General features: G+C 38.6%; 1 pseudogene; it reads left to right on the plus strand.

Moving 5' to 3' along the window:
- The first annotated feature begins 2788 nt into the window (after positions 1-2788).
- LOC125922354 (Y-box-binding protein 1-like) lies at positions 2789-9204 on the plus strand (annotated as a pseudogene).
- The last annotated feature ends 1025 nt before the right edge of the window (positions 9205-10229 follow it).

The following is a 10229-nucleotide window of genomic DNA, read 5'->3' on the forward strand; positions in this document are numbered from 1 at the left end:
AAGTTTTTAATCTGGGGATTTACTACCATAACAGTAAACCCTCTTGGTATATATTTATAAAATATTACCTAGTTATTATAGTTCTATCCCCACTCTGACTAATGTTTTAAGAGTAAAATGGTTACTTTACAACACAAAAGTTAAACTTCAAAAAACTTAAGTATATAATATTTCCTAGAGAAAAGAACTATAATTCTCAAGCTGATAGGAACTGGGGAGATTTAGTGATACTCAATCCAGCTTAAAATAAAGTTGCTGTCCTGTCCTTTCCTACGGCTTAGGTCTCTGACAGCAAACATAATTAAAGCTATAGAGAGAGAAATCACCAGTTGTTCTGAATCAGTGAAACGTGACAGCCAAGAAAATAATGCTAAGGTTTTTTTTTAAGTCCCAAGTACTGATTCTACCCACAGTCCCCTTTTTTCTGTGTCATTCTTAACAGCAGAAATAAATACAGAACAAACATGAATCAATAGAAAAGGCTGGGGAGAGAGAGAACAATTTAGGGAATTTCTGTGATGTATTATAGTTCATACCCATGCAGTCATCCAGTGAGCCTGGCGTTCCCCTCAGCTCTGCCAGGCTGGCACCTGCTCACTCTTATAGTCAGCCCCATGGCTTCTCCATGTCACTTCCCTCCCGTAGACTGTCCGTTCGGGTGCCAGAAAAAGTAGGGTTAGTACTTCCACATCTGTTTCCTACTAAAGTCACAGAAGTCTCTTGTCAATGACCTACTCCTTGGACTTGTTAGTAAAAGGTGGATATGAGGTAGAAGACTGGTACGATGAAAAGAGGCTATTTTAAATCGCTGTCATCGTGATTAAATGTGATTTTCTCCAAAATTCCCCAGGGGCTTATTTTGAACCAAATCCTCTCCTGCTGGCATGTTTCTGATTCACTGGCATTACCTTCCTGTATGCCAGGGATATGCCATCTTTAAAGGAATTAAAAAGGGTGATCACCATGAATTCAGACTGTGTTGTATTTAACGTGTATATAATACGTATTCTTGAAACTGCTATGAAGACTGTGGTTTTCCTGAAACTAATTTTTGCAGGCTGCATGATTCTTGGCAGTCTCCTAGAAGCAACACAGGAATCATCCGCATAATTCTGCCACTGGCTCTTAAACTCAGAAGTGGGCAATCGGCTAGTACTTATTTTAGAAAGTCTGGCAGGTCCACTGAGTTTGCTCACAACTGTGCACCTCTTAGAAATCTCGTGCTAGTGAGCTCAATTATTATTAAAAGACCGAAATATAATTAACACACAACACCATGCCACCTTGTCACCTTTTGGACTAACCATTCCTCACAGTGACATACTACAGAAAGCCTGCTCCTTCGTGATATGGCCATTACACTATAAGAACTGAAATTATGTCGGGGCGCCTGGGTGGCTCTGTCAGCTAAGCGTCCCACTTCGGCTCAGGTCATGATCTTGCAGTTTGTGAGTTCGAGCCCCCGCATCAGGCTCTGTGCTGACAGCTCAGAGCCTGGAGCCTGCTTTGGATTCCTCTCTCTCTACCCTCCCCTGCTCAATCTCTCTCTGTTTCTCAAAAATGTATAAACATTAAAAATTTTAAACAATTTTTTTAAAAAACTGAAATTAGGTCAATTATTTTTATTTCTTAAAACTATGCAAGGTTACAGACATTTTTCCCTACTAGCAGATGATATAAATCCAAAGTTCCAAGACTGATTTGTTTTATCTTGGTATGTTTCATTATGTATGTGTCTGTGGCAGATAAAAAGAATGAGGATTGGACTTCTGGTCTTGGGCCTTTCACTTCCTTACGATGCAGCCTTGCATAAGTCACCTTAGTTTCATGATTTTTATCTGTCAAATGGGAATAACAATACACATCCTACCTATCACACAGAATATAAAATTGTAAAGTGCTAGATAAATGTAAGGTTTGTGCATTGATGAAAATGCCTTGAGTTAATAAACATATGTTTATAAAATATGCATTTTTATTGAAAACATATATATTAGTAAAAGGGCTGTTTGGCAAGAAAACTGGCTGGGAACCAAAGACTCATGCTACAAATTGCCAATTCCAAGTGGCTTGGCAGAAAATCCAGATGGAAATCACATACCTCCCTATGATGATTAACTTTATGTGTCAGTTTGGCTGGGTCCTGGTGTCTAGATATTTGGTCAAACATTTTTTCTAGATGTTTTTATGAATGTGTTTTTTGGATGAGATTAACATTTGTATCACTGGACTTTACAGTTAAGCAGATTGCCCTCTGTAGTGTGGGTGGGCCTCATCCAATCAACTGAAGTCCTGAATAGAAAAAAGACGGCCCTCCCCAGAACAGGAAGGAATTCTGCCAGCAGACAGCCTGTAGACTTCAAGTGCAACCTCAGCTCTTCCCTGGCTGTCCTGCCTGTTGGACTTACCCTGTTGATTTTGGACCTGCCAGCCTCTATTATAATGTGAGCCAATTCCTTAAAATAAAGTTTGTTCTTTCTCTCTCTCTCTTTTTCTCATTCTCTGTCTCTACACACACACACACACACACACACACACACATACACACCCTCAGCTGTTTTGTTTCTCTGGAGAACCCTAACTACTATACCCCTTAAATCTATGTGGAGTGATTGACTAATCCTGGCCAATGGATAAGTGAAGCGTGTCACTTCTGCAGTGAGGTATCTAATTACCTGGTGTGCTCTCTCCACTTTGTCTTCTCCTCCTGTGGCATATTTGGAAGCCATATGTGGAGGATAGCTACATGTGGTGCACAAGATGGATGAAGCCTGAAGATTGGCCCAATATGACGCAACAGAGATTTGAGGATTATCTGCTACAGCAGCTGGAACTAGTTACCCTGACTAATACAGGTATATGTTATTGTGTACAAATTGAACTAAAAAGGAAAATTCTGCATTATTTGGAGCATAAAAGAAAAAAAAAAAGCAGCTCCTGACACCTGGAAACTATCCTGAACACTTTCTCACAGAACACCAACATCGGACAAAGCATTCTCTGACTATGATATCAAGAAAGAAACAAGCCATGGAATGAATAAGTCAGGGGAATCAAAGGTACAGCATAGGGAACACAGTCAATGGTACTCAGTAGTGACGGATGGTGGTTACACTTGTGGTGAGCACAGCGTAACCTACAGAGATGGTGAATCACTATGCTCTACGCATGAAACTAATGTAACATTGTGTGTCAACCATACTCAAATTTACAAACATAAAGACAGAAACCAGACCACTCTGTAATCATGTGTGAAGACAGAGAAAAATGTAAATGTTGTCCAAACAATTCAATTCAACATCTCCCTATCTCGAGTAACATGAATGAATACTGCTCATTTTAGCTTCCCTCTAGTCTCCCCTCCTTCTAAGTCAGATATTCTAAATACCCAATCAGGAGAAGCCCTGCTTCCTGACAGCATGCAATCCAGAAAAAAAAGCCTCAGAACAAAGACTTAAAATTCCTTATATCTTCCCCCAAATCACCTAACCAACACTGAAATCCTATTTTAAAAGTCCTTTCCAACACTTACTGAGATGCCCTGTGATTTCCCAGCACCAGTTGTGTGGCCTCCTTCAACTGAAGGACAGTTGACATCTAAATTGACATCTAAGTTGACATCATGTGAAGGACAGCAGAAATCTAAATTGTCCAACGACAGGTGTGTTCCTAGTAGTCTTTAGCTGGAGAGCATCAATACGGGCAATAATTGTACCCTCAGAAAATACAGACTATCTATTTGATTCTAATCTCCTGTAGTCATGCTGATTTTCAGAGTGGGTAGATGAAAACAGTTTTGCTTTAAACCACATTGTGAGACTCTATAATCAATAACAACATTATATCTGGATTAAATTGTTATTTTTTAAAAAACTTGGGTTTTTTCTGGGGGAATTTTTTAGCTTGAAATATGTCCAATTGCTTATTAAAAACTTGTTACTTTAGGGACACCTGAGTGGCTCAGTCAGTTAAGTATCTGACTTTGGCTCAGGTCATGATCTCGCAGTTTGTGGGTTCAACTCCCACAACTGGATCAGCACTGATCTTGCAGAGCCTGCTTGAGATTTTCTCTCTCCCTCTCTCTGTCCCTCCCCCACTTGCTTGCTCTCTCTCTCTCTCTCTCTCTCTCAAAAATAAATAAACTTAAGAAAAATAAAAAGTAAAAAAAATATAAAATAAATTAGCCACTTTATATTTGATCTTCATTTATTGAAAAGTCTTTAATGGAATACATAGAGAATTACGATTTGTATTTTGACAAATCAATTGTCAACTTTATTTTTCTTTAACAAGAAAGAAAATTTTACTCTCCAGAAAACTATGAATTGCCAAACTTGGAATTAAATGTATGGGGGAAAATTAAAAAGACTTCACTACCGGGCAAACTTTTTAATTGGCTTTAGAACAACTGGAAAGCCTCTTGGCTAAAGACAAAATTAGATCTGCACCTCACACCATGCACTAAGATAAACTTCAAAAGGATCATATATTTAAAGTAAAAAATAAATTAAAATTTTACAGGGCACCTGGATGGCTCAGTTAGTGGAACGTGCAATGATTTGGGGGTGGTGGGTTCAAGCCCCACATTGGGTGTAAGAAAAATTCTAAATACCACTATTGTGACAAAATATTGCTTGCCTATCAGATTGGCAATATTTAAGTTTGACAATAAATCTGTCAGGGAAAATGTTAGGAATGGGAATGTTTCTCAATTTTTAGTGGAAATGCAAACTGGAACAACCATTAAGATAACAGTTTGGCAATATATAGAAAAAATAGGGAATTAATAAGTGATTATAGCAAGCTTTCAGAATAGAAAGCTAAAAGGTCAACGAACTATAAACAAGTTGAATTTGAAATTACAAACGCATTGTCATTTATATTAGCACCTTCAAAAAACTGAAATACTTAGGTATAAATCTAACAAAATTATGTACAAGATCTATATGAGAAAAACTGCAAAGCTCTGATGAATGAAATTAAAAAACTAAATAAATGGACACCATATTTCATGTTCATGAATAGAAAGATTCAAATATTGTCAAAATGTCAGTTCTTCCCAACTCCAACTACAGATTCAGTACAATCCTAAATTCCATCAAGTTATTGTGTAGATATCAACAAACTGATTCTAAAGTTTAAATGGAGAGGCAAAAGACTCAGAATAGCCAACACAGTATTAAAGGCAAAGAACAAAGTCAAAGGGTTGACACTATGTGACTTCATGATTACTATAAGACTATGTGGTATTGGTGAAAGAACGGACAAATAGATCAATGAAACAGAATAGAGAGCTGAGAAATAGACCCCATAAATACAGCCAGCTGATCTTTGACAAAGGAGCAAAGGCAATACAATGAAGAAAAGATGGTCTTTTAAATAAGTGGTGCTGGAACAACTGGACATCCAAACCAAAAAGAAGAAGGAGAAGGAAAAGAAATAGCTACACACAGACTTTGCACCCTTGTAGAAATCAACCCAAAAAGGATCACAGAGCTGAATGTAAAACACAAAACTACAAAACTCCTAAAAAATCACATTGGAGAAAATCTAGATGACCTTATGTCTGTAATTACTTTTTAAATACAACAGTGAAGGCATGATCCATGAAAGAAATAATTAATAAGCTGCAATTCCTTAAAATTAAAACTTTCTGGGGCGCTTGGGTGGCTCAGTTGGCTAAGCGTCTGACTCTTGATTTCGGCTCAGGTCATGATCTCACGGTTCATCAGATAGAGCCCCATGTGGGGATCTGCACTAACAGCTTAGCGCCTACTTGGGATTTTCTCTCTCTCTCTGCCCCTCCCCTGTTCTTGCTGTCTCTCTCTCTCTCTCACTCTCTCTCTCTCTGTCTCTCTCTCAAAATAAATAAACTTAAAAAAAAATTTTTAACTTTCTGCTCTGCGAAATATACTATCAAAAGAAAGCAAAGACAAGCCACAAATTGAGAGAAAATATTTGCAGAAAACACATGATAAAGGACTGTTACCCAAACTATACGAAGAATACTTAAAACTCAACAATATGAAAACAAACAGCCCAATTAAAAAATGGGCCAAAGACCTCAACAGGCATCTCACCAAGTGAGATATACAGATGGCAAATGAACATATGAAAAAGAGTTTCACATCAGATGTCATTGGGGAAATGCAAATTAAAACAATTGAGATACCACTACACACTTATTAGAAATTATCAAAATCAGTTGATCTAACAATGAAAAAACTGACAATACCAAATGTTGGCAAGGGTGAGGAGCAACAGGAACTCTCATTCATTGTTGGTGGGAATGCAAAATGCTACAGCCACTTTGGAGGATACTTTGGCAGTTTCTTATTAAAGTAAACATACTCTTACCATACAACTCATCAATCTCACTCTTTGATATTTACTCAAAGGAGCTGGAAATGTATGTCTACACAAAAAATCTACATTAAAAATGTGTGTAGCAGCTTTATTAATAATTGCCAAAACTTTGAGGCAATCAAGATGTTCTTCAATAGGTGAATGGATAAACTGTGATACATCCAGACAGTGGATTAATATTTAGCACTAAAAAGAAAGATCTGTTAAGCCATGAAAAGACATGAAATAAAATTAAGTGTATATTACTAGGTAAAAGAAGTACTATTATATGATTCCAATAATATGACATTCTGGAAAAGGCAAAACTATGGATACAATAAAAAGATCAGTGGTCGCTAGGGGCCTGGGGGCATGGGATGAATAGGCAAAGCACAGAAGATTATTAGGACAGGGAAAATGCCCTGTATACTATAATTATGGATACATGTCATTATACATTTGTCCAAATCCACAGAATGCACAACACCAATTAGACTGTACCCTAATGTAAACTATGGACTTTGGGTCACAATAATGTACCAATGTAGGTTCGTCACTGGCAACAAATGCACCACTCTGGTCAGGGATTTTGATAAAAGGGCAAATTGTGGATGTGTGGAGGCAGGGGGTTTAGGAGAAATCTCTGTACCTTCTGTTCAATATTGTTGTGAATATAAAACCATTCTAAAACTTAAAGTCTGTTAACATATTTACCCAAAAACATGATTTTACCCTTGACATTTCTACCTCTAGGGATTTATCCCAAATATACACTGGAAAAGTATGAAATGATATACAAAATTTATTTATTGTGAAATTATTTATAAAATTAATTACTAGCAACAATAAAAATATCCAACAACAATTTCACTGAAATCCCAGGATACAAAATCAACATATAGACATCAATTGCATTTTTTTACACTAATGATAAAGAATCTGAAAACAAATAAATACAACCATCCCATTCACAACACCATCAAAAAACAATAAAGTTCTTAGGAATAAATTTAACACAAGGAAGTAAAAGATATATACAACAAAAACTACAAAATTTAGCTAAAAGAAATCAACACAAAAAGTGGAAAAATATCCTGTGTTCATGGATCAAAAGACTTAATATTGTTAAGATGGGCATAATACCAAAAGCCTTCAACATTCAGCATAACCCCAACCAAAATACCAATAGCATTCTTCACAGAAACAGAAGAGAGAACACTAAAATTTGTGTGGATCCACAAAAGACCCAAAATAGGCAAAATAATTTTGAGAAAAAAGAGCGAAGACAGAGGTACCATGTTTCTGGATTTCAAGCTATACTACAAAGCCATGGTAAAACAAAAACAAAAACAAAAACAAAACAGTACTGGCACAAAAATAGACACAACCTATGGAACAGAGTAGAAACCCCAGAATTAAATACCAGTATATACTGCCAACTAATATTTGCCAAGGAAGCCAAAAACACCCAATAAGGAAAAGATAGTCTTTTCAATACATACTGCTGGGCGAACTAGAGAACCACATGCAGAACAATGAAATTGGACCCCTAATTCACACCACTCACAAAAATTAATTTAAAATGGAGTTCCATCAGAAGTAGGAACAGAGAGTGAACCCCAGAGAGCCCTGAGCAGTCCCACTGCCTCCACAGGCCTAGTTATCATCACACCCCAGGAGGAGCCCAGCTACCTAATCTGGCCCCAGTCACCATCACCATAGCTGTAAGCACGGAGGCTGAGACCCAGTAGCCAACCGCAGTCCTTGCCCTCAGCACTGCTGACACCAAGCCCGGTATGATGGGCAGTGGCCTCATTGGGGACACTAGCCAGCAGCCCCAAGATCACTGCAATGGAAGGTTTGGGAACAGTAAAATGGTTCAACGGATATGGAAGAAACAGATATGGTTTCGTCAACTGGAATGACACAGAGGACAATGTACACCAGCTTACCATAAAGAAGAACCCAGGAAGTACCTTCCTAGTGCAGGAGACAGAGAGGCTGGAGTTTGATGTTGTCAAAGGAGAAAAGGGTTCAGAAGCAGCTAATGTGACAGGCCTCAGTGGAGTTCCACTGCAAGGCAGTTAAGAATGCAGCATACCATAACCATTATAGGCGCTATCCGTGTCACAGGGGTCCTTCATGCAGTTACCCACAGAATTACCAAAATAGTGAGAGTAGGAAAAGAAGAAGGGATTGGAGAGTGCTCCCAAAGGCCAGGCCACATAGCATAGGCCCTACCACAGATGGTGGGTTGGATTCCACTTTACTATGTGCAGAGGCCCTATGGGCATGGACCACAGTATTCTCAACCTCCCTATCCAAGCAGGCTGCAACAGAACAAGATAAAAAAAGTGAGACAGAATATTACTGGGGCTATAGATCATGATTCCACAAGGGGTCCTCCTTGCCTAAGACAGCCTAGGGGCACCTGAGCGGATCAGTCAGTTGGGCATCCCACTTCGGCTCAAGTTATGATTTCACAGCCCATGGGTGTGAACCGCCATATCGGGCTCTGTGCTGAAGCTCAGAGCCTGGAGCCTGCTTAGGATTCTGTGTCTCCCTCTCTCTCTGCCTCTCCCCCACTCGTGCTCTGTCTTTATCTCAAAAATAAATATTAACAAAAAAAAAAATTTTAAAGACAGTCTAGAGAGGACAACAATGAAGAAGATAAGGAAAAATCAAAGAAATGAGACCCAAAATCACCAGCCACCTCAACCCGGGTACCACAGCAACTTCAATTACAGAGGCAGATGCCCAGAAAACTCTAAACCACAAGATGGCAAAGAGACAAAAGCAGTGGATCCACCAGCTGAGATTTCATCAGCTTCCAAGGCTGAGCACAGTGGGGATGAGTAAATGCGGCTTACCATTGCTACCATGATCAGGTTTAGTCATCCAACAAGAAAAAATCAATATGAAATCCCTGCAATAAGAAATGAGTGGCACCTGGGTGGCTCAGTTGGTTAAGCATGGGAGTCTTGACTTTGGCTAAGGTCATAATCTCATGGTTCCTGAGAGAGAGCCCCACATGAGGCTCTGTGCTGGCAGCACTGAAGCCTGCTTAGAATTCTCTATCTTGCCCTCCACCACTCATACTCTCTCTCTCCCTCTCTCAAATAAATAAACTTAAAAAAAAAAAAAAAGATTTAAGAAATGAGCAAAAGATTGGAGCTGAAGACCTTAAGTGCTTGCTTTTATCCCATTAAGCAGATAAATAGAACTATCTATTATTATCTATGCAGCATGGGTGTTTTTTTTTAATGTTTATTTATTTATTTTGAGAAAAGGAGAGAGAGAGAGAGAGAACAGGGAAGGGGCAGAGAGAGAGGAAGAGAGAGAATGCCAAGCAGGCTCCGTGCTATGAGAACCCAATGCCAGGCTCCATCCCACAATCCTGGGATAACTACCTGAGCTGAAGTCAAGAGTAGCATGCTTAATTGACTGAGCCACCTAGACTTTAAAGTTATCTTTAAAGTTAAAGATAAAAGAGAGAATCTTAAAAGCAGCAAGAGAAAAACGACTTGTTACATATAAGAGATCTCCCTCATAAGACTAAGAGCAGAATTCTCAGCATAAACTTTGCAGTCCAGAAGTGAGTGCCATAATATATTCAAAGTATGAAAAGGAAAAAACTCAACCATGAATACACAACCAAGGTTATTATTCAAAATTTAAGGACAGATAAAGAGTTTTACAGAAAAGTAAAAGCTAAAGGAGTTTGTCACCACTAGCCTTACAAGAAATGTTAAAGAGATTTCTTTAAGTTGAAGTATAAGAAAACATATGGGGGATGCCTGGGTGGCTCAGTCGGTTGAGCGTCCAACTTCGGCTCAGGTCATGATCTCACAGTTCATGAGCTCAAGCCCCGCGTCTGGCTCTGT

Source organism: Panthera uncia, chromosome B1 (assembly GCF_023721935.1).
Source record: "Panthera uncia isolate 11264 chromosome B1, Puncia_PCG_1.0, whole genome shotgun sequence".
In the NCBI taxonomy this organism is placed as follows: domain Eukaryota; kingdom Metazoa; phylum Chordata; class Mammalia; order Carnivora; family Felidae; genus Panthera; species Panthera uncia.